The sequence below is a fragment of the Bufo bufo genome, chromosome 3 (assembly GCF_905171765.1).
Source record: "Bufo bufo chromosome 3, aBufBuf1.1, whole genome shotgun sequence".
NCBI classification, from domain to species: domain Eukaryota; kingdom Metazoa; phylum Chordata; class Amphibia; order Anura; family Bufonidae; genus Bufo; species Bufo bufo.
The window spans coordinates 456,710,260-456,735,957 of NC_053391.1; the positions used below are offsets into that span (position 1 = coordinate 456,710,260).

Here is a 25,698-nt window from a genome sequence, read left to right on the forward strand (position 1 = left end):
ACAAAGCCCCCAGGAAAAATTGCAAAAAGTCAGTGCTCTTTTAAAGACTTCTTGGGGGACATATTATGCAGCAAAAATATATTTTATAAAATAAAAGAAAATTGTACAAAAAAAAAAATACAAATAAACATGAAAAAGTGCAAAATAAAAGTGTTCACTATGCCCCAATGGTCTTTTTATGACCTCTTGAGTGACATATACGGCAAGAAATTATAAAAATAAAAAATACTAAAATTAAAAATTAATAAAATACCAATAAAATAAAATAATAAAAAGGAAAAAGTGCAAAAAAATTAATAAATATCATTGTTCCTCAAAGGGAAAAAACTGCTATTATCCCCCCATTCACTTGAAACTTTACATATTATACAGGGTGGCCCACAAAAAAGTAGCCCGCCTCCAATATCTCCAAATCAAATTGCCTAATAGTAAATCAGTCGTAGTTGTCCATAGCAATCAATCAGAGCTCAGCTTTCAGTTCCTACAGAGCTCTGAAAAATGAAATCTGAGATCTGATTGGTTGCTTTGGACAACTAAAGCAGATTTACTTTTAGGCAGTTTGATTTAGTGATATTGGAGGTGGGCTACTTTTTCGTAGGCCACACAGTTTAACAAAATGACACACAATAGAGAACTAATTATAATAATTTATTTTGTTGTCAGTTTGCATTTAAAAAATAAGGAACTATAAAAAAAAAAAAACATTTTAAAAATATTTTGCACAGTTTCCCCAAAATAATAAAAAATATATATTATAAAGCCCTATGTTGCACCACCCTGAGGGACAGCAAGACTGGCCGCATAGAGTGATCAATAGATGGCAGGAATGTGGATTGCGACAGGCCAGGAATCTTATCGACAAAGACTCAGATAGATGGCTAACTCCAGGGGAGATTAAATCTAAATGCCTCATTCATATTCTTCAACTCCATGGGTTCTCCACTTCGAGAGTCCTCAACATTTCTTCAGAAAAATATAGAAAAATATATGATTAAGGAGGTGAAAACCACTTGGGATGTGATCACATTGCAGAGATATTTAGCCGAGGAAAAAATCCCGGAAGGTTTAAGATGGCAATTACCTCTGAATTCAGAGGATGCTAGTGATTTGGAAGAATGGGAGAAATTAATAAATCAGTGTGGCTTTAATGCTATGCGTTTTATTATTAGTAGAAGAAAAGATAAACTAAAATGTATTAACAAAGCAATAGAGATTCAAGAGAAGTTAGAACCTTTTAAGAAATTAGATGACTGTGGAATTATGTAAATTATGTAAAACAAAATGTGGTAAAGATAGAAATTGAAGTAAAAACCAAAAAACATAAGAAATATATGAAAATATCAGAAGATTATCAGCAAATAGGGTATATAAATGGAAATGTATAGGAATAGTAGAGAAGGGTTCACATGATGAGGAGCCAAGAAAGGAGATATTGAGATCTAATAAGGAGAATGTTCATACTCACAGTAAAATTCATCAAAGGGCTCCTCCTCAACAGAGGTCCTATGAACTTAGAGATAATTATCAACAACTGGACCCCCAAGGTATGGTTATGATTCCAAACCACGTAATCCTTCTAGTTACCGTTATCCCCCTTATCCAGCAGGGAGATGTAGATCGCATATGTATAGTATACCAAATAATGAACAGCAAGAGGACCACAATATTATAGATATGGTAGTTATAAACCTCAATACCATCAACACTACCCACGTGCGGAGAAAAAACTTTTTGAACCTATGAATAATGCCAATAGGTCTCAAGATTATGAGGTACAAAATTTTCCCCATCAGAGAATAAAGGGGATCCATAGGGAAGAAACATTTGATATAAAGTCACAGGTTGAAAAGATAAGAACCCCTCAGAAAATAAATTTTACAGAGGATGTAGAGGGGGGGATAAAAGAAAAGAACAGCACCAGAAACAAGAAGGTAAAAGCGAACTAAAGGGGATCTATAATCTCAGTTCGTATGTTTTGAGTGATAATGAGAAGAAGGTTTTAATGAAGGGGTTGAAATATTCACCCACAAAGCAACTAAATAAATCTGATACGGTAACTTTTTGAATATTCACAGGTTTATAAGAAAGCTCAATATAGTCAAATATGTTACCTCAAACCCTATAATGAATAATACAGATGCAGGTATTGGAGATATTTTACATACCAACTTGCGAGACAATTCCTTTTTTTTTTTTTTCTTTTTTTTTTCACAACTCAAAAATAAGGAATGTATTGAAGTCTTTAAAAGGGGCCTTTTGAAAGAATTAGTAAAAATAGATCCTCAACCAATTTATTATAATTTAACCCATGAAGAAAGGAAGGCGTTAAAATCGCTAGAGAAATATGAACATATCGTGATCACTCTAGCTAAAAAAGGGAGGGGGTGGGGGGGGGTAGTGATCCTCGATAAAACAAGATACGAGGAAGTTATGTATAAATTACTACAGGATGAAACCACATATAAGAGATTGAGGAAGGCTCCTACCCTGGAATATAAAAAACAAATGGATGTATTATTGATTAGTGTTGGGTGCGAATATTCGAATCGCAAATATCGGCACTTTGAGAATTCGCAAATATTTAGAATATAGTGATATATATTCGTAATTTTGAAAATTCGAATAATTTTTTTTTCCATCAGTAACCTCCCTTCTTGCTTGTGGGCCAATGGGAAGGCTGCAATGTCTTTGTCTGAGCTTAGCAACATCCCTAGCAACCAATAGGAAAGTTGCCTACCCTTTACTATATAAGATCCTCCCCAGCAGCCATTTTCTGCAGTTTTTTAAAGTTCTGAGAGAGACAGAGGTGTCATTGCTGTACTCTGTGCTTTCCACTCATTACATTAGATAGATTGTTAGTTAGCTTATAATATAATACAGATAGTTAGTGGGAGATAGTCAGTGTAGGTTATATACTGATATAGTGTAGCTGTTGCAGTGCAGTGTGTTAGGTAGTGTGATAGGTTCTGCTGTCCATACATACATGCAGACCTGCTGAAATGTGAAGTTTCACGTATTGCGCCAAAATATTTGCATCATTAGTGCCGATTAGTGCAATCGCGAATATATTGGAGCACTAACTGCATATAAAGCCATTTTTAATGTTCTGCCGTGCCAACCATTTTCTCTCAGGAAACTTCCAGCAGCTTAGAAAATGTAGCAAAAGTGACCCACGCCTGTATTTCACGCGCATTACGCTAATATTACATTGCTGATTTTTTGCAATCAAGAAAATAATCTCGAATTTGCGAATATATGACGAATATTCGCCCACATATTTGTGAAATATCGCGAATTTGAATATAGCCCCTGCCGCTCATCACTATTATTGATGAAGGGTAAGGAAATGGGTAGTTGGAATTTCTTCAGATTAAATACCCAGTTATGCCAGTGATCTATTATATGCCCAAAGTTCATAAAAATTTTATGGATTTTCCCCCTAGGCCTATGGTGTCGGGTATTAATTCCCTTACTAGCCGGCTAATTGACTATGTTAATTTTTTCCTGCAAAAATATGTGAGCAAAACCCTGTCTTATCTTAAAGATGCAAGAGATTTAAAACTTATAAAGGGTTTGGGCCAATATACAGAAGATATTATACTGGCTACTGTGGATGTCGCATCCCTATATACTGTTACAGGGCCAGCGCCACCTGTAAGGCGACCTAGGCAGCCGCCTAGGGCGCAATTTAGCAGGGGGTGCCGGCCCCATGCGGTTTTAAAAAAAAAGCGTTGCCGCAAGTTTTTCTTTTTTAAGTACGGCGGGGGGCCCTCCCCCGCACCGGGCGGCTGCCACACTGCCCAGAGAGAGGAACTGATAGGAGGGAAGCGCCTCTAATGTAGCGTGGCCGAGCTCTGTTCGGTCCGCGGTACAAGAGCTTTTGTTTCCTATACCCGGCCGGACTGACAGGAAGTGCTCACTTAGTGTGCACTTCCTTTCAGTCCGGCCGGGTACAGGAAACAAATGCTCCTGTACCGCGGACCGAACAGAGCTCGGCCACGCTACACTAGAGGTGGGGGGGAAATGGAATGAGAGTGACAAGGGAGGGGGGGGAGGAAATGATGAGAGTGACAACGGAGTGGGGGGAATCAGAGTGACAAGGGAGTGGGGGGAAGAATGAGAGTGACAAGGGAGGAGGGGATGAGAGTGACAAAGGAGGGAGGGAAATGAGAGTGACAAGGGAGGGGGGAATGAGAGTGACAAGGGAGTGGGGGGGAAATGAGAGTGACAAGGGAGTGGGGGGGGAATGAGAGTGACAAGGGAGTGGGGGGGAATGAGAGTGACAAGGGAGTGGGGGGGAATGAGAGTGACAAGGGAGTGGGGGGGAATGAGAGTGACAAGGGAGTGGGGGGGAATGAGAGTAACAAGGGAGTGGGGGGGAATGAGAGTGACAAGGGAGTGGGGGGGGAATGAGAGTGACAAGGGAGTGGGGGGAATGAGAGTGACAAGGGAGTGGGGGGAATGAGAGTGACAAGGGAGAGAGGGGGGAAATGAGAGTGACAAGGGAGGGAGGGGGGAAATGAGAGTGACAAGGGAGGGAGGGGGGAAATGAGAGTGACAAGGGAGGGAGGGGGGAAATGAGAGTGACAAGGGAGGGAGGGGGGAAATGAGAGTGACAAGGGAGGGAGGGGGGAAATGAGAGTGACAAGGGAGGGAGGGGGGAAATGAGAGTGACAAGGGAAGGAGGGGGGAAATGAGAGTGACAAGGGAGGGAGGGGGGAATGAGAGTGACAAGGGAGGGGGGGGGAAATGAGAGTGACAAGGGAGGGGGGGAAGAGTGAGAAGGGATGGGGGAGAAGAGAGTGACAAGGGAGGGAGGGGGGAGAAGAGAGTGACAAGGGAGGGAGGAGAAGAGAGTGACAAGGGAGGGAGGAGGGAGAAGAGTGTGACAAGGGAGGGGGGGAAAGAGTGTGACAAGGGAGGGAGGGGGAAGAAGAGAGTGACCGAGGGGGGGGGGGGAGAAGAGTGTGACAAGGGAGGGGGGGGGGGGAGAAGAGAGTGACAAGGGAGTCCCCAGAGCCAGACCAAGAGCCAGAGACCAGATCATCTTATTGTCCTGGTGGTAAGTGGACAATGCAATATGTTTATTATTTAATTGTTTAATTATTAATACTACATTGGAAACTAATTTACCTCACATTAAAAGGACACTATAGTCCCAGAACCACTACAGTTAATGTAGTGGTACTGGTGTCTATAGCCTGTTCCTGCAGAGAAAAGACACTGTGCAGTACTGGTGTTAAAGGAGCACTATAGTGGCAGGAAAACAAACTCATTTTAACAATATAGTTGTTAGGAGTGGGGCACCCTCGTGTCCCCCTCCCACTGGGCTGAAGGGGTTAAAACCCCTTCAGCCACTTACCTTTCTCCAGCGCCGGCACTGGGAACTCTTCTCCCCGATCCTCCTCTCTGCTGCAAATGTGCATGCGCACGCATTCAAAACTATGTTCCGCGTCTTCCCACTGTAATTTTCACAGTGAGAATCGCGGAAGCACCTCTAGCAGCTGTCAGGGAGACAGCTACAAGAAGCTTGATTAACCCTAAGGGAAACATAGCAGTTCTTTTAATTTAAATGCTGAGAAAGGGGTGGAACATGTGATGTCATGATATGGGCAGATCATCTGATAAGGAAGAGGGGGGCGGCGGCAATTTTTATCTTGCCTAGGGCGTAAAAAATCCTTGCACCGACCCTGGTTAAATTAGTCATATGACTAAAAGAGGAGGAGACAGAGGTATTTTTTATGGATTTTAAGGTCATTAAAAAAAAAAGAAGTTTTTATTAAATGAAGTATCTGCATTTTATGTATGTGAACAATATTGTATTGGAATTTTTGTAATTGGTATGGGGAATGAAGAAGTTTGCTATGTTACAATTATGTGAATTGGAGTTAGGGTAACGCCCACATCACCTTGAAAAACAGGTAACCTAGTTGAGTCCACAGGTGCCCCTGACGAAGCGGAGACGAAACCCGAGCTGGGCGTTTGATGAGAGGAGGTGCACATTTTATATGACTGTTGTTTTATGGATCTTGTGAGTAGAATAAATCTTTTTATTTAACCACCTCAGCCCCCATAGCTTAAACACCCTGAAAGACCAGGCCACTTTTTACACTTCTGACCTACACTACTTTCACCGTTTATTGCTTGGTCATGCAACTTACCACTCAAATGAATTTTACCTCCTTTTCTTCTCACTAATAGAGCTTTCATTTGGTGGTATTTCATTGCTGCTGACATTTTTACTTTTTTTGTTATTAATCGAAATTTAACGATTTTTTTGCAAAAAAATGACATTTTTCACTTTCAGTTGTAAAAGTTTGCAAAAAAAACGACATCCATATATAAATTTTGCTCTAAATTTATTGTTCTACATGTCTTTGATAAAAAAAAAATGTTTGGGTAAAAAAAAAAAATGGTTTGGGTAAAAGTTATAGCGTTTACAAACTATGGTACAAAAATGTGAATTTCCGCTTTTTGAAGCAGCTCTGACTTTCTGAGCACCTGTCATGTTTCCTGAAGTTCTACAATGGCCAGACAGTACAAACACCCCACAAATGACCCCATTTCAGAAAGTAGACACCCTAAGGTATTCGCTGATGGGCATAGTGAGTTCATAGAACTTTTTATTTTTTGTCACAAGTTAGCGGAAAATGATGATTTTTTTCTTTTTTTTTCTTACAAAGTTTCATATTCCACTAACTTGTGACAAAAAATAAAAACTTCCATGAACTCACTATGCCCATCAGCGAATACCTTGGGGTGTCTTCTTTCCAAAATGGGGTCACTTGTGGGGTAGTTATACTGCCCTGGCATTCTAGGGGCCCAAATGTGTGGTAAGGAGTTTGAAATCAAATTCTGTAAAAAATGGCTGGTGAAATCCGAAAGGTGCTCTTTGGAATGTGGGCCCCTTTGCCCACCTAGGCTGCAAAAAAGTGTCACACATGTGGTATCTCCGTATTCAGGAGAAGTTGGGGAATGTGTTTTGGGGTGTCATTTTACATATACCCATGCTGGGTGAGAGAAATATCTTGGCAAAAGACAACTTTTCCCATTTTTTTATACAAAGTTGGCATTTGACCAAGATATTTCTCTCACCCAGCATGGGTATATGTAAAATTACACCCCAAAACACATTCCCCAACTTCTCCTGAGTACGGCGATACCAGATGTGTGACACTTTTTTGCAGCCTAGATGCGCAAAGGTGCCCAAATTCCTTTTAGGAGGGCATTTTTAGACATTTGGATACCAGACTTCTTCTCACGCTTTGGGGCCCCTAAAATGCTAGGGCAGTATAAATACCCCACATGTGACCCCATTTTGGAAAGAAGACACCCCAAGGTATTCAATGAGGGGCATGGCGAGTTCATAGAATTTTTATTTTTTTGGCACAAGTTAGCGGAAATTGATATTTTTTATTTTTTTCCTCACAAAGTCTCCCTTTCCGCTAACTTGGGACAAAAAATTCAATCTTTCATGGACTCAATATGCCCCTCACGGAATACCCCTCATGGGGTCACATGTGGGGTATTTATACTGCCCTGGCCTTCTAGGGGCCCTAAAGCGTGAGAAGAAGTCTGGAATATAAATGTCTAAAAAATTTTACGCATTTGGATTCCGTGAGGGGTATGGTGAGTTCATGTGAGATTTTATTTTTTGACACAAGTTAGTGGAATATGAGACTTTGTAAGAAAAAAAAAAAAAATTCCGCTAACTTGGGCCAAAAAAATGTCTGAATGGAGCCTTACAGGGGGGTGATCAATGACAGGGGGGTGATCAATGACAGGGGGGTGATCAATGACAGGGGGGTGATCAATGACAGGGGGGATCAATGACAGGGGGGTGATCAATGACAGGGGGGTGATCAGGGAGTCTATATGGGGTGATCACCCCCCTGTCATTGATCACCCCCCTATAAGGCTCCATTCAGATGTCCGTATGTGTTTTGCGGATCCGATCCATGTATCAGTGGATCCGTAAAAATCATACGGACATCTGAATGCAGCCTGACAGGGGGGTGATCAATGACAGGGGGGTGATCAGGGAGTCTATATGGGGGGATCACCCCCCTGTAAGGCTCCATTCAGATGTCCGTATGTGTTTTGCGGATCCGATCCATGTATCAGTGGATTCGTAAAAATCATACGGACATCTGAATGCAGCCTTACAGGGGGGTGATCAATGACAGGGGGGTGATCAGGGAGTCTATATGGGGTGATCACCACAGTCATTGATCACTCCCCTGTAAGGCTCCATTCAGACGTCCGTATGTGTTTTGCGGATCCGATCCATCTATCAGTGGATCCGTAAAATTCATACGGACCTCTGAATGGAGCCTTACAGGGGGTTATCAATGACAGGGGGTGATCAATGACAGGGGGGTGATCAGGGAGTCTATATGGGGTGATCTGGGGTGATCAGGGGTGAATAAGGGGTTAATAAGTGACAGGGGGGGTGTAGTGTAGTGTAGTGGTGGTTGGTGCTACTTTACTGAGCTACCTGTGTCCTCTGGTGGTCGATCCAAACAAAGGGGACCACCAGAGGACCAGGTAGCAGGTATATTAGACGCTGTTATCATAACAGCATCTAATATACCTGTTAGGGGTTAAAAAAATCACATCTCCAGCCAGCCAGCGAACGATGGCCGCTGGCAGGCTGGAGATCGACTCTCTTACCTTCCGTTCCTGTGAGCGCGCGCGCCTGCGTGCGCGCGTTCACAGGAAATCTCGCGTCTCGCGAGATGACGCACGGATGCGTCCAGGAGGAATGAATCAACCACCTTCCGGACGCATCCGTGCGTTAGGCGGTCGGGAGGTGGTTAAACTCAGTTGGCATTACTTCACTATGTCGGGCCATTTCTTCTGTTCTTTAGGAGATTAGAGCATCGCACTATATACAAAGGGCACAGAGCATGTGGCACTATATACAGAGGGCACAGAGTGTGTGGCACTACCATTTGGAGCACTGTGTTTAGCACTCATGCTGCTATTATATTCAGGGTACAGCACAGCCGAAGACATCTTCTCGGCAAAATCTGTAGAGCCAAATTGTGGCCAGAAAGATAGGTTTTATTTCTCTCTATATATAATGTGAACATTCTGTAGTACACATTTTTGTCCACTAGATGGCAGCAAACCAGATGTATGAGCCATGTGGGCATTTCTTTGTCTTTCACCTGGATTTCACTTACTAAACTATCAAAAGTACCTTATAGATCATCCTCATTGTGTTAGCACACGGTCTTGTCCCGCTTTTCTGGCATGTATATGCATGGAAAAATCGCTTTATAAAGTACTTTTCTCCAGCTCCACAAGTCACGGTAGAAGTCAAGGGGGTAGCCCTTCCCTCACTCCGGGCTGTAACTCCCCTGCCCTAACCCCGCCTCTCTGCAGTCTAACTGACACCCGGCTCAGTCGCCGGGACGGCACTTGTACAGGCGGCGCATGCGCCGTCGGACTCAAGCGCGATTCTGTAACTGAATCGCGCATGCGCCGTCCCCGATGCCTGCCTGTCTTCTCTTCCTCACGCGCGATTCAGTTACAGGATCGCGCTTGAGTCCGACGGCGCATGCGCCGCCTGTGCAAGCGCTGTCCCGGCGACTGAGCCGGGTGTCAGTTAGACTGCAGAGAGGCGGCGTTAGGGCAGGGGAGTTACAGCCCGGAGTGAGGGAAGGGCTACCCCCTTGACTTCTACCGTGACTTGTGGAGCTGGAGAAGAGTACTTTATAAAGCGATTTTTCCATGCATATACAGTCGTGGCCAAAAGTTTTGAGAATGACAAAAATATTCGTTTTCACAAAGTTTGCTGCTAAACTGCTTTTAGATCTTTGTTTCAGTTGTTTCTGTGATGTAGTGAAATATAATTACACGCACTTCATACGTTTCAAATGCTTTTATCGACAATTACATGACATTTATGCAAAGAGTCAGTATTTGCAGTGTTGGCCCTTCTTTTTCAGGACCTCTGCAATTCGACTGGGCATGCTATCAATCAACTTCTGGGCCAATTCCTGACTGATAGCAACCCATTCTTTCATAATCACTTCTTGGAGTTTGTCAGAATTAGTGGGTTTTTGTTTGTCCTCCCGCCGCTTGAGGATTGACCACAAGTTCTCAATGGGATTAAGATCTGGGGAGTTTCCAGGCCATGGACCCAAAATGTCAACGTTTTGGTCCCCGAGCCACTTAGTTATCACTTTTGCCTTATGGCACGGTGCTCCATCGTGCTGGAAAATGCATTGTTCGTCACCAAACTGTTGTTGGATTGTTGGAAGAAGTTGCTGGTGGAGGGTGTTTTGGTACCATTCTTTATTCATGGCTGTGTTTTTGGGCAAAATTGTGAGTGAGCCCACTCCCTTGGATGAGAAGCAACCCCACACATGAATGGTCTCAGGATGCTTTACTGTTGGCATGACACAGGACTGATGGTAGCGCTCACCTTTTCTTCTCCGGACAAGCCTTTTTCCAGATGCCCCAAACAATCGGAAAGAGGCTTCATCAGAGAATATGACTTTGCCCCAGTCCTCAGCAGTCCATTCACCATACTTTCTGCAGAAGATCAATCTGTCCCTGATGTTTTTTTTGGAGAGAAGTGGCTTCTTTGCTGCCCTTCTTGACACCAGGCCATCTTCCAAAAGTCTTCGCCTCACTGTGCGTGCACATGCGCTCACACCTGCCTGCTGCCATTCCTGAGCAAGCTCTGCACTGGTGGCACTCCGATCCCGCACCTGAATCCTCTTTAGGAGACGATCCTGGCGCTTGCTGGACTTTCTTGGATGCCCTGAAGCCTTCTTAACAAGAATGGAACCTCTTCCCTTGAAGTTCTTGATGATCCTATAAATTGTTGATTGAGGTGCAATCTTAGTAGCCACAATATCCTTGCCTGTGAAGCTATTTTTATGCAACGCAATGATGTCTGCACGCGTTTCTTTGCAGGTCACCATGGTTAACAATGGAAGAACAATGATTTCAAGCATCACCCTCCTTTTAACATGTCAAGTCTGCCATTTTAACCCAATCAGTCTGACATAATGATCTCCAGCCTTGTGCTCGTCAACATTCTCACCTGAGTTAACAAGACGATTACTGAAATGATCTCAGCAGGTCCTTTAATGACAGCAATGAAATGCAGTGGAAAGGTTTTTTTGGGATTAAGTTAATTTTCATGGCAAAGAAGGACTATGCAATTCATCTGATCACTCTTCATAACATTCTGGAGTATATGCAAATTGCTATTATAAAAACTTAAGCAGCAACTTTTCCAATTTCCAATATTTATGTAATTCTCAAAACTTTTGGCCACGACTGTACATGCCAGAAAAGCGGGACAAGACCGTGTGCTAACACAATGAGGATGATCTATAAGGTACTTTTGATAGTTTAGTAAGTGAAATCCAGGTGAAAGGTTCGCTTTAAATACACTGTGCAGAGGGGGAGGAGGAATTACGTTGTAGCTTTCAAAGCTACCTATGAACTCAGAGTTGAAGTTGCTGAGACCACTCCTATCAAGTTAAGGAGCCAATGGTCTCTTCTTAAGGAACACCCCTTTTGTGGTGTCATGTCTGCTATTTAAGTGAATGTAACTTGAATAAAGCTCTTGTCTGGTTCTTGCTCAGGGGGATGACAAGATGCTTAGATAAAAACCACCTTGTGTGTGGTCTCATTATGAAAGTTGTATGGCGCTCACATACTTATACTGCTAATTGATTTGGCACCACACAAAGAAGATAAGAATTGCATGAATTGCGATAACAATGTCATCATTGTGGCCTGAACCAGATGGAGTAGAACGTCACCTGTAAGCCCTAATTGTAAATTATTATTCTGCTACTGTGTGTGATGAGTGCTGTAGTCACCTGGATAATCTACCGCTGATGATGGTTGGTAGCATGCTGTTTTGTGAAACAACAACTCCCAGCATCCCTTTACTACTTTTCAGGCCATACAGGGAGCTGAAGTTTAACACCGTACAAGATTTGGCAAGGGCTGACCTGACTACTCAAATGGCAACTGTATTGAACGTTTAAAATATGGTGATGTATATATTTACTGCACATGGTTCTGGTGCTGTATTTATGTAGTGAACTTGGTTTTGGTGCTGTATTTGACTTATGGATTTGGTTCTGGTACTGTATGTGACATATGGGTTTGGTTCTGGTGCTATATTTATGTAGTTGATTATGGTGCTGTATTTGACTTAAAGGGGTTCTCCGGGAATTAAGAAAATGAAAATACCTAAATAGGACTTTATTATAAATATATTCCCAAATACCTTTTATTAGTTATAATGGCTTGTTTTGTCTAGGGAGCAATGATTAGGAGAAACAAAATGGCCGCTGTCCTATTAGTACACACAAAACTGGTCCTAATCACACAGCAGGACAAGTCACTTCACAAAGCTGAGGTAAAAAGCTGCCTCATCCTCCTCTCTGCTCTGCTTGTCAGGGATTATGATCCTGAATACAGTTTAATGTGATATTTAACTGAATCTTTGTGGGAATGGATTTCATGAGGGGACATCAAGTACAGAGAGTACGGACAGGACAGATTGTGGTAATGTGGGGATGTGGTAATGGAGACTGGATACAAGTGCTGCTGCTCATTAGCCACATCTGCTCATGAACTCAATTCCAACAGAGATTCAGCTAAAGATCTTATAATCTGTATTCCAGATCATAATCCCCGACAGGTAGAGCAGATAGGAGGATGAGGTAGCTCTTTATCTGAGTGTTGTGAAGTAATTTATCCTCCTGTGTGATTAGGACAGGTTTTGTGCGCACTAATAGGGCGGCGGCCATTTTGTTTCTCCTAATGATTGCTCCCCAGACAAAAAGAACCATTATACCTAATGTAAGGTATTTTGGAATATATTTATAATGAAGTAATATTTAAGTATTTAAATTTTCTTAATTCCCAGAGAACCCCTTTAACCCCTTAAGCACTCAGCCCTATTTCACCTTAAGGACTTGGCCATTTTTTGCAAATCTGACCAGTGTCACTTTAAGTGCTGATAACTTTAAAACACTTTGACTTATCTAGGCCATTCTGAGATTGTTTTTTCGTCACATATTGTACTTCATGACACTGGTAAAATGAAGTAAAAAAAGTAAATTTTTTTGCATAAAAAAATACCTAATACCAAAAATGTGGAAAAATTAGCAAATTTCAAAGTTTCAGTTTCTCTACTTCTGTAATACATAGTAATACCCCCAAAAATTGTGATGACTTTACATTCCCCATATGTCTACTTCATGTTTGAATTATTTTGGGAATGATATTTTATTTTTTGTGGATGTTACAAGGCTTCGAAGTTTAGAAGCAAATCTTGAAATTTTTCAGAAATTTACAAAAAAACAATTTTTAGGGACCACTACAGGTCTGAAGTCACTTTGCGAGGCTTACATAATAGAAACCGCCCAAAAATGACCACATTCTATAAACTACACCCCTCAAGGTATTAAAAACTGATTTTACAAACTTTGTTAACCCTTTAGGTGTTGCACAAGAGTTACTGGCAAATGGGGATGAAATTTGAGAATTTATATTTTTTTGCCTAATTTTCCATTTTAACCCATTTTTTCCACTAACAAAGCAAGGGTTAACAGCCAAACAAGACTGTATCTATATTGCCCTGACTCTGCCGTTTACAGAAACACCCCATATGTGGCCGTAAACTACTGTACGGGCACACAGTAGGGCGTAGAGGGAAAGGTGCGCCGTATGGTTTTTGGAAGCCAGATTTTGCTGGACTGGTTTTTTGACACCATGTCCCATTTGAAGCCCCCCTGATGCACCCCTAGAGTAGAAACTCCATAAAAGTGACCCCATCTAAGAAACTACACCCCTCAAGGTATTCAAAACTGATTTTTGGCAGATTTTCCATTTTTATATATTTTTTCCAGTTACAAAGCAAGGGTTAACAGCCAAACAAAACTCATTATTTATGGCCCTGATTCTGTAGTTTACAGAAACACCCCATATGTGGTCGTAAACTGCTGTACGGGCACACGGCAGGGCGCAGAAGGAAAGTAATGCCATACGGTTTTTGGAAGGCACATTTTGCTGGACTGGTTTTTTTGACACCATGTCCCATTTGACGCCCCCCTGATGCACCCCTAGAGTAGAAACTCCAAAAAAGTGACCCCATTTTAGAAACTACGGGATAGGGTGGCAGTTTTGTTGGTACTAGTTTAGGGTACATATGATTTTTGGTTGCTCTATATTACACTTTTTTGTGCGGCAAGGTAACAAGAAATAGCTTTTTTGGCACGTTTTTTTTTTGTTATTTACAACATTCATCTGACAGGTTAGATCATGTGGTAATTTTATAGAGCAGGTTGTCACGGACGCGGCGATACCTCATTTTTTGCGGGATGAGATGACTGTTTAATTGGCACTATTTTGGGGTGCATATGACTTTTTGATCGCTTGCTATTACACTTTTTGTGATGTAAGATGACAAAAAATGGCTTTTTTTACATCGTTTTTATTTTTATTTTTTTACGGTGGTCACCTGAGGAATTAGGTCATGTGATATTTTTATAGAGCCGGTCGATACGGACGCGGCGATACCTAATATGTATACTTTTTTTTATTTATTTAAGTTTTACACAATGATTTCATTTTTGAAACAAAAAAAATCATGTTTTAGTGTTTCCATAGTCTAAGAGCCATAGTTTTTTTAGTTTTTGGGCGATTATCTTGGGTAGGGTATGATCTTTGCGGGATGAGATGACTGTTTGATTGGTACTTTTTTGGCGTACATGCGACTTTTTTGATCACTTTTATTACCTTTTTTGGGAAGTAAGGTGGGCAAAATTTCAATTTCCTCATAGTTTTTATTTTTTTATTTTTATGACCGTTTTATAGATCAGGTCGTTACGGACGCGGCGATACCAAACATGTGTAGGGAATTTAATTTATTTCATTTTTAATCAGTGATAAATGTGTTTTTTGATTTTTACTTTTTTTTCACTTTTTTTTGACCCAGACCCACTTGGTTCTTGAAGATCCAGTGGGTCTGATGTCTGCATAATACAGTACAGTACACTATATAGTGTTTTGTACTGTATTTTACTTACACTTTGTCTGAACAGATCTATGCCTTTAGCACAGATCTGTTCAGCACCATGGACAGCAGGATGCCTGTTGCCATGGGAACCTTCCCCGTCTGCTCAGTTGTGGCCACAACTTCGCAGACGGGGAAGGGTAAGGAGGAGGGCTGTCTGGAGGCTGTCTGGGGGCTCTCTCCCTCTCCATCGGGGGCTGCAAAGGCACAGGAGCCCCCCGATGGGAGAGGGAGGGAGCTCCTTCTTACTGTTAACTTTTTCCATACAGCGGTCCGTACAGACCGCGGTATGGAAAGGGGTAAACGGCTGGCATCTGCACAGATGTCAGCCGTTTATACCAGGGTGTCAGCAATGTGCTGACACCCTGGTATACCCACTGACCACCACCCGCCGGCAAAAAATCATGCAGGGGTGCGGGGGGGGGGGTGCAAAATCGATATTTTAGGCACACTAAAGTTTCTGATCGTGGGGATCAGAAACTGCAGAAAGCGCAGCAAACCGCAGGTCTGAATTGATGACCCCCCTGGCGTTGTGACAGGATGCCGGCTGAATGATTTCAGCCGGCATCCTGTTCGGATTAACCCCCGCAGCTCCGCAATCTCGATTTAAACTTAGGACGTACCGGTACGCCCTGAGTCCTTAAGGATTCAGGAAATAGGGCCTAAGTCCTTAAGGGGTTAAAGGCTTGGTTCTGGTGGTGTATTCGATTTATAGGCTTGGTATTGGTGCTGTATTTATGTAGTGAACATGGTTCTGATGCTCTTTTTGTGTTTTAAGCAAGGTTCTGGTGCTGTATTCATGCAGTAAACTTGGTTCTGGTGCTTTATTAGATTTATAGGCTTGGTTCTGGTGCTGAACGTATGTAGTGATCTTGATTCTGGCACTGTATTTGTGTGTTTAACGTGCATCTGATGCTATATATCAATTGTGATCATGGCATCTAAAAGCTCAAAAACTTGGAAGTGCAGGCTTTTTACCGGCATCCTCTGCGGACAATGAGGATGCTGGCAATTGAATTCAATACGCTGGATCTGACAGAAGAGACCCAGGGTATTGAAGCTACAATTCTTATTTTGGCTAGCAGGTGGCAGACCAACATAAGAAATGAGCAATTCTTCACTCATCATGGATCTATAAGAACCATGATGGTTTAGAATTTTTTTTGCGTAGAATAAAAAATAAACACATAAATAACAAAAAAATATAAATATCAAGGGCATCACCGCGTCCGAAAACGCATGTACTATTAAAAAATATTTTTTCAATATGGCGAATGGTGTAACGGAAAAAAGAGTCAAAATAGCTAATTCAACATTTTTTCATTGCTTCTCTTACACCAAAAATGTAGTAAAATGTGATCAAAAAGTCACACACACGACAAAATGGTATTAACCACTTAAGGACCACAGGTTTATACCCCCCTAAAGACCAGGCCCTTTTTTACAAATCGGCACTACACTACTTTCACCGTTTATTGCTCGGTCATGCAACTTACCACCCAAATGAATTTTACCTCCTTTTCTTCTCACTAATAGAGCTTTCATTTGGTGGTATTTCATTGCTGCTGACATTTTTACTTTTTTTGTTATTAATCGAAATTTAACGATTTTTTTGCAAAAAAATGACATTTTTCACTTTCAGTTGTAAAATTTTGCAAAAAAAACGAGATCCATATAGAAATTTTGCTCTAAATTTATAGTTCTACATGTCTTTGATAAAAAAAAAATGTTTGGGTAAAAAAAAAATGGTTTGGGTAAAAGTTATAGCGTTTACAAACTATGGTACAAAAATGTGAATTTCCGCTTTTTGAAGCAGCTCTGACTTTCTGAGCACCTGTCATGTTTCCTGAGGTTCTACAATGCCCAGACAGTACAAACACCCCACAAATGACCCCATTTAGGAAAGTACACACCCTAAGGTATTCGCTGATGGGCATAGTGAGTTCATAGAACTTTTTATTTTTTGTCACAAGTTAGCGGAAAATGATGATTTTTTTTTATTTTATTTTTTTTCATACAAAGTCTCATATTCCACTAACTTGTGACAAAAAATAAAAACTTCTATGAACTCACTATGCCCATCACGAAATACCTTGGGGTCTCTTCTTTCCAAAATGGGGTCACTTGTGGGGTAGTTATACTGCCCTGGCATTCTAGGGGCCCAAATGTGTGGTAAGGAGTTTGAAATCAAATTCTGTAAAAAATGACCAGTGAAATCCGAAAGGTGCTTTTGGAATGTGGGCCCCTTTGCCCACCTAGGCTGCAAAAAAGTGTCACACATCTGGTATCTACGTACTCAGGAGAAGTTGAGGAATGTGTTTTGGGGTGTCATTTTACATATACCCATGCTGGGTGAGATAAATATCTTGGTCAAATGCCAACTTTGTATAAAAAAATGGGAAAAGTTGTCTTTTGCCAAGATATTTCTCTCACCCAGCATGGGTATATGTAAAATGACACCCCAAAACACATTCCCCACCTTCTCCTGAGTACGGCAATACCAGATGTGTGACACTTTTTTGCAGCCTAGGTGGGCAAAGGGGCCCATATTCCAAAGAGCACCTTTCGGATTTCACAGGTCATTTTTTACAGAATTTGATTTCAAACTCCTTACCACACATTCGGGCCCCTAGAATGCCAGGGCAGTATAACTACCCCACAAGTGACCCCATTTTGGAAAGAAGAGACCCCAAGGTATTCCGTGAGGGGCATGGCAAGTTCCTAGAATTTTTTATTTTTTGTCACAAGTTAGTGGAAAATGAGACTTTGTATGAAAAAAAAAAAATTCTAGGAACTTGCCATGCCCCTCACGGAATACCTTGGGGTGTCTTCTTTCCAAAATGGGGTCACTTGTGGGGTAGTTATACTGCCCTGGCATTTTCCAGGGGCCCTAATGTGTGGTAAGTAGGTAAATGACCTGTGAAATCCTAAAGGTGCTCTTTGGAATATGGGCCCCTTTGCCCACCTAGGCTGCAAAAAAGTGTCACACATGTGGTATCGCCGTATTCAGGAGAAGTTGGGGAATGTGTTTTGGGGTGTCATTTTACATATACCCTTGCTGGGTGAGAGAAATATCTTGGCAAAAGACAACTTTTACCATTTTTTTATACAAAGTTGGCATTTGACCAAGATATTTCTCTCACCCAGCATGGGTATATGTAAAATGACACCCCAAAACACATTCCCCAACTTCTCCTGAGTACGGCGATACCAGATGTGTGACACTTTATTGCAGCCTAGATGCGCAAAGGTGCCCAAATTCCTTTTAGGAGGGCATTTTTATACATTTGGATACCAGACTTCTTCTCACGCTTTGGGGCCCCTAGAATGCCAGGGCAGTATAAATACCCCACATGTGACCCCATTTTGGAAAGAAGACACCCCAAGGTATTCAATGAGGGGCATGGCGAGTTCATAGAAATTTTTTTTTTTTGGCACAAGTTAGCGGAAATTGATATTTTTAATTTTTTTTCTCACAAAGTCTCCCGTTCCGCTAACTTGGGACAAAAATTTCAATCTTTCATGGACTCAATATGCCCCTCACGGAATACCTGGGGGTGTCTTCTTTCCGAAATGGGGTCACATGTGGGGTATTTATACTGCCCTGGCATTCTAGGGGCCCTAAAGCGTGAGAAGAAGTCTGGAATATAAATGTCTAAAAAATTTTACGCATTTGGTTTCCGTGAGGGGTATGGTGAGTTCATGTGAGATTTTATTTTTTGACACAAGTTAGTGGAATATGAGACTTTGTAAGAAAAAAAAAATAATAATTCCGCTAACTTGGGCCAAAAAAATGTCTGGAGCCTTACAGAGGGGTGATCAATGACAGGGGGGGGTGATCAATGACAGGGGGGTGATCAGGGAGTCTATATGGGGTGATAACCACAGTCATTGATCACGCCCGTGTAAGGCTTCATTCAGACGTCCGTATGCGTTTTGCGGATCCGATCCATCTATCAGTGCATCCGTAAAAATCATGCGGACATCTGAATGGAGCTTTACAGGGGGGTAATCAATGACAGGGGGGTGATCAGGGAGTCTATATGGGGTGATCACCACAGTCATTGATCATGCCCCTGTAAGGCTTCATTCAGACGTCCGGATGCGTTTTGCGGATCCGATCCATCTATCAGTGGATCCGTAAAAATCATGCGGACGTCTGAATGGAGCTTTACAGGGGGGTAATCAATGACAGGGGGGTAATCAATGACAGGGGGGTGATCAGGGAGTCTATATGGGGTGATCACCACAGTCATTGATCACGCCCCTGTAAGGCTTCATTCAGACGTCCGGATGCGTTTTGCGGATCCGATCCATCTATCAGTGGATCCGTAAAAATCATGCGGACATCTGAATGGAGCTTTACAGGGGGGTGATCAATGACAGGGGTGTAATCAATGACAGGGGGGTGATCAGGGAGTCTATATGGGGTGATAACCACAATCATTGATCATGCCCCTGTAAGGCTTCATTCAGACGTCCGGATGCGTTTTGCGGATCCGATCCATCTATCAGTGCATCCGTAAAAATCATGCGGACATCTGAATGGAGCTTTACAGGGGGGTGATCAATGACAGGGGTGTAATCAATGACAGGGGGGTGATCAGGGAGTCTATATGGGGTGATCACCACAATCATTGATCATGCCCCTGTAAGGCTTCATTCAGACGTCCGGATGCGTTTTGCGGATCCGATCCATCTATCAGTGCATCCGTAAAAATCATGCGGACATCTGAATGGAGCTTTACAGGGGGGTGATCAGGGAGTCTATATGGGGTGATCACCACAGTCATTGATCATGCCCCTGTAAGGCTTCATTCAGACGTCCGGATGCGTTTTGCGGATCCGATCCATCTATCAGTGGATCCGTAAAAATCATGCGGACGTCTGAATGGAGCTTTACAGGGGGGTAATCAATGACAGGGGGGTAATCAATGACAGGGGGGTGATCAGGGAGTCTATATGGGGTGATCACCACAGTCATTGATCACGCCCCTGTAAGGCTTCATTCAGACGTCCGGATGCGTTTTGCGGATCCGATCCATCTATCAGTGGATCCGTAAAAATCATGCGGACGTCTGAATGAAGCCTTACAGGGGGGTGATCAATGACAGGGGGGTGATCAATGACAGGGGGGTGATCAGGGAGTCTATATGGGGTGATCAGGGGTGATCAGGGGCTAATAAGGGGTTAATAAGTGACCGGGGGGGGGGGGGTGTAGTGTAGTGTAGTGGTGCTTGGTGCTACTTTACTGAGCTACCTGTGTCCTCTGGTGGTCGATCCAAACAAAGGGGACCACCAGAGGACCAGGTAGCAGGTATATTAGACGCTGTTATCAAAACAGCGTCTAATATACCTGTTAGGGGTTAAAAAAAACACATCTCCAGCCTGCCAGCGAACGATCGCCGCTGGCAGGCTGGAGATCAACTCTCTTACCTTCCGTTCCTGTGAGCGCGCGCGCCTGTGTGCGCGCGTTCACAGGAAATCTCGGCTCACGCGAGATGACGCCTATTGGCGTTAGCGTAGCCTGGGGGAGCCGCCGCAATGACGCCTTTCGGCGTTACAGTTGCGGGAAGTGGTTAATAAAAACTACAGATTGTCCCACAAAAAATGAGCCCCCACAGAACTCAGTAGATATGACTATAAAAAAGTTATGGGGGGCAGAATACAGTGATATATTCATTTTTACACTATTTAGACATAAAAAAACATGTACATATGTGGCATCGTTGAAATCGCACTGACCCAGAGAATGAAGGGCACAGGTCAGTTTTGCCACATGGGGAATGCCGTAGGAACAAAACCTGCAAAATGGTGGAGGAATTGCACTTTTTTTTTCCAATTCCACCCCACTTGGAATTTTTCCCCTGCTTCCCACTATATTGTATGCCTTATTAAATGATGGCATTGGAAAATACAACTTGTCCCACAAAAAATAATCCCTCATACAGCTTTGTGAATTGTGAGAGATGGACTTTGTTTCTCTATGTGTATGTGGTGTGAACATTCTGTAGTACACATTTTTGTGTAGTACACATTTTTGTCCACAAAATGGCCGCAAACCAGATGTTTGAGCCATGTGTGCATTCTTTTGTTTAAGGTAAATAGGGGAGGGGGAAAATGGGGATTACATTACAGTTTTCAAATATACCTATGAACTCAGTTGAAGATGCTGAAACCACTCTTATCAGGTTAAGGAGCCAATAGTCTCATCTTTAGAAACACCCCTTTTGTGATGTCATGCAGGGCCGGTACAAGGCAGGGGCCGAAGGAGCGGGTGCCCTGGGCGCTACCATTTGCGGACAGGAGGGGGGCGCAGGTGAAGTGCCAGCAGCAGTGGCGTCGCCAGGGGGGGGGGCCAGAGGGGGCCACGGCCCCCCCTACATCATGCTGTGCCCCCCCATGTGCCCCCCCAACTAAAATGAACCCCCCCCCAAGTGAGCAGCCGCCGCCGGGCACAGGGAGATGAGCGCTTCCATTGCGCTCATCTCCATTGTAAACTGTCTGTGCCAGCGGAGGTGCAGGGGAGGGAGAGGCGTGTCCCTTCCCTTTCCTCTGATAGGCTGCAGGCAGGCACCGAAGTGGAGGAGAGGCCCCGCCCCCTAATTACTCCTGTTTACCTTTCTAAAGCTAAAGGACCTTTGATGATGTCATCACAGGTCCTGTAAGGGAACTCCACAGTGTAAAGTGTAGTTCCCAGGTTAGAACAGTGCATCTGCCAGGACCTGTGATGACATCATCTTCAACATCACAGGTCCTGCAGAATCTAGCAAAGGAACTGCACCAAAAATGGTGTAGTTCCTAGGTTTCAAAGGTACATCTGCCAGGACCTGTGATGACATCATCACAGGTCCTTCAACCCCTAACAGCAAGTATTAAAAGTTCACAAGCAGCTCTGTATTGATCCATACAGACTGGAATGGAGAGGTAAGAGGAGGTCCTCCACTTTTCATCATTTACCCCCCCCCCCCCTCCATGCCCTGTTTTTACTCATTGCTCACTCATGTATACTACTTCAGACAGTTACCACTACCTCATGTACCTCACAGTGACTATAATGCATAACTGACCACATATTTCTATAAACACTGCATCTACAGTATTATACCTTCTATGTGTCACATCAATACACTGCTCTGTATATATATATATATATATATATATATATATATATATACACACACATACATGCACACACACTGCATATATTACACAGTATTATACATGCAATATGTACAGATATATAGTATATACCGCAGTGCACTGATATGTGAGGTATGAGGTATAATAGATGCTGTGTGTACAGATATCAGTACACTTCTGTATATACTATATATGTGAGGTACGAGGTATAATAGATGCAGTGTGTACAGATATATAGTATATACAGCAGTGTACTGATATGTGAGGTACGAGGTGTCAATACACTGCTGTATTTACTATATACCTGTACACACTGCATCTATTATACCTCGTACCTCACATATTACACTACTGTATATACTGTATACACTGCATATATTATACCCCGTACCTCACATATCAGTACACTGCTGTATATACTATATACCTGTACACACTGCATCTATTATACCCTGTACCTCACATATCAGAACACTAGGGAATATACTATATACCTGTACACACTGCATCTATTATACCGCGTACCTCACATAACTGTACACTGCTGTATATAATATACATCTGCATCTATTATACCTCTTTTGTGTGCCAGGGCTGTTTTGTAATCCCATTCCGGCCCTGATGGCATAAATTATAAAACGCAGCAGCAAGAATAGTTCATGGAACAAAGGGAGGGGCTATAAAAGGGGAATGGGGGCCCAATTTAGATTTCTGCTATGGGGCCCAGTGATTTTTATGTACGCCCCTGGCTGCAGGCACTAGGCCGGCAGCCTATCAGAGGCCGGCGCAATGACGTCATCGTGCCGCCTGAGCCTTACATTACAGCGTGGGACACAGGAAGAGGCTGCATCGCATCGCTGACACTTAGGTAAGTATAAGTGTTTTTTTTTTGTTTTTTTTTACAATAGTGTTACTGGCACATTGGGGGGGCTTATTACAAAACTGGCACATGATGATGGGGGGGACTTTATACTGGCACATGATGATGGGGGGGAACTTTATAGTGTCTGTGACTTTCAAAGTCCCACAGTCCTTTGTTCTATTGCTTTAAGTATATTCTTGTTTTGAAACAACATTGATTCTTTCTTAAAAACGGGGGGGGGGGGGGGGGGGGGGGGCGCAGTTTGCCATCTTCGCCCTAGGCACCAAATGGCCTTGTCCCAGCCCTGATGTCATGTCTGCTATTTAAGTCAATGTAATGTGAATAAAGTGTGGCTCTTCTACCATGTCTCGTGTCTGGTGTCATTATGAAAGCAGTATGGCACGTGCATACTTCTACTTCTAATTGATTTGGCACCACAACAGCTGGAGTGCCAATGGTTGCTGACGCCTGCTGTAGAGGAACATGTTGTGTAATAACTTCTGAGATCATTGCATGTTGGCAGCAAATTTTCCCCTCATACAAAAGCACCAGGGTTACATATTTACCCTTAGGATATCAGAGGTTTTTTCATTTTTGCGTTTTCATTTTTCTTCCCTATCTTCCTTGAGCCATAACTTTTTTTTTTTTTCCATTCTGTTAGCGCAATTCATTCGCTTCTTATCTTGTTTGTGTGGTGCCAAATCAATTAGAAGTATAAGTATGCACCTGCCATACAGCTTTCATAATGAGACCAGACACACTAGGTGGTTTCATGAAAGCCTCTTCTCATGGAAAGATTTACACATTTCTTTTGAATCCACTACTGGTTTGGGCTAATACTGACCGATATACACAAACATGCAAGTGTGAACAAGGAAGGCCTTAGGTTATTCCGAGATGAAGAAAAATAGAACGAGCGGCACTCACCACTGTAGACTTCTTACTTCATACTTTATTGAAGGATTGTGTAAAACAATACATACGGCTCAGGGGCAGTCAGCCTAAATCACGCACATAGCAGAGGCGACGGCCGTTTCGCGAAAATCGCGCTTCCTCAGGCAACTACGTCAGCATGTCATTACGTGCTGTCCTCTTAAGCAGCAATGAGTTGCCATGGATACGCTAGCATACATAACTAGAGGTAAGTTAAAAGCAAACATTCCAAAGATTAAAAAACAAAGACGCAATTACATTTTTACAGGAATACACTGAGATCTCTCCTGTCGTTTAGGCCAAGCTGACCCAATGCTCCAGTGCGCATTATCCACCTCGCTTCTCTTTGTAACAGTAGGCGTGTGTCTATCACCGCTGTGGGGCGGATTAGGCACCAGTTCTAAACCTGTGAAGGTCAGGGTCTCCACACTACCTCCATGTGTATTCCTGTAAAAATTTAATTGCGTCTTTGTTTTTTAATCTTTGGAATGTTTGCTTTTAAGGCTACTTTCACACTTGTGGCAGAGAGATCCGGCAAGCAGTTCCATTGCCGGAACTGCCTGCCGGATAAGGCAAAACGTATGCCAACTGATGGCATTAATAAGACTGATCAGGATCCTTATCAGTCTTAAAAATGCCTGATCAGTCGAAAAAATGCATTGAAATGCCGGATCCGTCTTTCCGGTGTCATCCGACATTTATTTTTTTCACCTTTTTTTCAGTCTGCGCATGCACAGACCGGAAGAACGGATCCGGCACTAATACATTCCTATAGGAAAAAAATTCAGGCAAGTCTTCAGTTTTTTTCGCCGGAGATAAAACCGTAGCATGCTACGGTTTTCTCTTTTGCCTGATCAGTCAAAATGACTGAACTGAAGACATCCTGATGCAAACTGAACGGATTACTCTCCATTCAGAATGCATGGGGATAAAACTGATCAGTTCTTTTCCGGTATAGAGCCCCTGTGATAGAACTCTATGCACTCTAAGAAAAACGCTAATGTGAAAGCACCCTAACTTACCTCTATTTATGTATGCTTACGTATCCATGGCAACTCATTGCGAGCTGCTTAAGAGGACAGCACGTAATGACATGCTGACGTAGTGGCCTGAGGAAGCGTGATTTGTGCGAAACGGCCGTCGCCGCTGCTATGTGCGTGATTTTGGCTGAATGCCCCTGAGCCGTATGTATTGTTTTACACAATTCTTCAATAAAGTATGACGTAAGAAGTCTACAGTGGTGAGTGCCGCTCGTTCTATTTGTCTCCATCTTGGAACTACTCGTTGTTGTGATATTGAGCTGTGCACCACGACCCCGTGTTGTGAATGAGGAGGCACAGTGGATGATTGGCGGGTGCCAAAAGGATGGGAAGTTGTGTGTTTCTCCTGTATGAAGATTGGAAGGCCTTGGGTTATATTTGCACAATGCAAAATTGTTCCTGAAATTTCCCTCAGTTCCATTCATCTGAATGGGGCTATTTCCAAAGAACGCTCGTGGATTTCTGCAAGTCCCTTTCACATGTGTAGTACAAGCTTGGACATTTCTGCAAGAATTCTGCTGTGTGTGAATAGGCCCTTATCCTTTCTGTAGGTGCTCCGTGTTTTAGATAAAATATGATTTTCTCCGTGGAAAAGTCATGCAGACGTGTAATACCCCTGCATGAATTGTAACAGCAGAAGGATAGATAAAACAATG

At 42.8% G+C, this 25,698-nt stretch overlaps 1 long non-coding RNA gene across 1 annotated transcript in view; it reads right to left on the bottom strand.

Moving 5' to 3' along the window:
* Window positions 1–877: 877 nt before the first annotated feature.
* The window catches only part of LOC120995754, a 111,632-nt gene continuing 86,811 nt past the window's right edge, over window positions 878–25,698 (bottom strand). The window contains exon 3 of the long non-coding RNA XR_005777661.1: window positions 878–963. This is a non-coding gene — a long non-coding RNA (uncharacterized LOC120995754). The remainder of the gene's footprint in view (window positions 964–25,698) is intronic.